This window comes from Martes martes, assembly GCF_963455335.1.
Source record: "Martes martes genome assembly, chromosome: 7".
NCBI classification, from domain to species: domain Eukaryota; kingdom Metazoa; phylum Chordata; class Mammalia; order Carnivora; family Mustelidae; genus Martes; species Martes martes.
Genome location: NC_137894.1, coordinates 86688187 through 86690428, shown reverse-complemented (window position 1 = coordinate 86690428; position 2242 = coordinate 86688187). Strand labels below are relative to the sequence as shown.

General features: G+C 39.9%; 1 pseudogene across 1 annotated transcript; it reads right to left on the bottom strand.

The window, feature by feature from the left end:
- Positions 1–1593: 1593 nt before the first annotated feature.
- Positions 1594–1800, bottom strand: LOC308346698 (ATP synthase membrane subunit K, mitochondrial-like; annotated as a pseudogene). The gene has a single exon. The product of its transcript is annotated as an ATP synthase membrane subunit K, mitochondrial-like (transcript).
- Between the last annotated feature and the right edge of the window lie 442 nt (positions 1801–2242).

Sequence of the window (2242 nt, the reverse complement as noted above, 5' to 3'; positions counted from 1 at the left end):
GGCTGCTTTCAACTAGTCATTCTCTTATCATCCCTGCTCATCCACCTCCCTGGGTCCTAAAATGGCAGTGTATCAGATGGCAGATGATAGTTTGATTTTAGGCATATCTTTTTTTTTTTTAACATCTTAATTAAATTTTATTTTTTTCAGTGTTCCAAGATTCATTGTTTATGCACCACACCCAGTGCTCCACGCAATTCGCGCCCTCCTTAATACCCACCACCAGTCTCACCCTTTCTCCCCACACCCTCCCCTCCCCAAACCCTGTTTGTTTCTCATGAGATGTTTCTCATGGGATTTTTCTCATCCCCAGTGTCTCATGCTTTATCTCCGCCTCTGATTTACCGTACCATTTCACTTTTCCTTTCCTTCTTCTAATGTCCTCCATGTCATTCCTTATGTTCCACAAGTAAGTGAAACCATATAATAATTGACTCTGTCTGCTTGACTTATTTCACTCAGCATAATCTCCTCCACTCCCATTCATGTTGATAAAAAAGTTGGGTATTCATCCTTTCTGATGGCTGGGTGATATTCCATGGTACATATCTTTATGACAGCAAGGCTACTGATACTATTGAAAAAAAGTCCATCTACCTTTTCCAAATATTGCTGGCTATTAGAAACTTGAATTTCTATAATTTATATTAATGAAATATAATTCATTCCAGATAGTTGACTATATTGTCTAGCTCAGTCATTAGGAAATGGGCACATGTGCCAAAGCTGATTGCACGCCAAGACTCAGGTGGTTCTCAGTGTACCCAAGGTGACACCCACTTTCTCTTTGGCATCATTCTTCAGCAGTTAGAGTGGAATATCGTGATCCTCACTAAAGTCTTCTCTGATGGGTCTGGCTTGGAGGTAGGTAGAAGACAGGGTCTTGGAAAGCCAAGGGTAGTGTACTAGGTGGTGTGTACTTTTCTGTGAGGGTGGAGGAGTAATGGTCTAGAAGAGCTGTTAGGAGTGGGGAGTCTCCTATACCATTTTCACCTCTGAGGGATATGGAATAATGAGTTGCCTTTACCTGGTGAGTTGCTAGAGAAATGGAGTCCTTCATGGAGAGACAGGAGAAGGAGGCAGGGTTCAGAGAGGCTGTTTGTATGTGACTGCTCAGAGAGAAGCAAGCCTCAGCTGGGTCTCAGCAACACAGGCTGCTGAGGGTGAGGAAATAGGGTTCTCAAGGCAGCCACCAGGAGTCTGGGCTCCTAGGCTCTCTGGGCATCACGTGGCAGTGAAAATACCAAACTGGCAAGTCTGTTGTGAGAATCAGCTACAGTTGCCCACCTGGACATATCCTTTGTTTTGAAATTGTTATTTTCCAGCCCTGCATCATAATGTAAGTGTTGATTCCCTAAGTGAACCTGATCTCATCTATAGGAAAAAAAGATACTTGGCTTCTGCCTTTTCCCTTTATTGCCACTCTCTATTATACATCTGCTTAAAAAAAGAGGTCAGCGATTTGGCACCCCATTGTTGAACTGTTGCCAACTCTTTTTTTTTTTTTGTTCCAGGTTCATAATTTATTGTACAAATTGAGTATCACATGATACTCAATGATAGATTGACATTAGCTTCTCTAGGCATGGGAACTTAACAGATGAGGTACAGGTTAAAATCCGTTTGTGTTGCTCTCACAAGTGGTGTTTTTTTAGACCTTAACTTGAAGTATAAGACTATCAAAGCAATGCTTCCTTATGTGGCCGGTACACAATTCATTCTAGTTGTGAGAGTAGAAGAGTAGAAATATTTTTTGATAGTGGTGAAATGGAATTGGGCATCAGCTTCTGGAACTGCCATGATCTCAGTCTTGCAAAAGGCACCAGTCCCTCTCGTTAGTGAACTGTTGCCAACTCTTAGTATAGGCAAAGCATTGTGGACAACTCCCAAGGCTCCAACTACTTGATAAAACCTTAACATCACTTAGTGATGCTTATCAACCACTAATATTAATGGATAACGATGAAAACCACAGATGTCTTCTGAGAACTGACAGCATAAAATTAATCGAGTCTGAGCCATCTTTTTTTGTTAGGAAATGTCATAAAATTATGGAAGTAAACAGTGTGTTTTCCAATGTTTTAACTTGTGAAAAATTTTCTATACTTTTTAGTACTAAGTTATCATGTCTACCTGTTTTACAGTAATAACATCTAACGTAATTGGTCGAACTCTATTTGAGGAAAATAAAACATCAGAAAAATTTCAAGAACTTTAACACATTTTTAATTTATTTTTTATT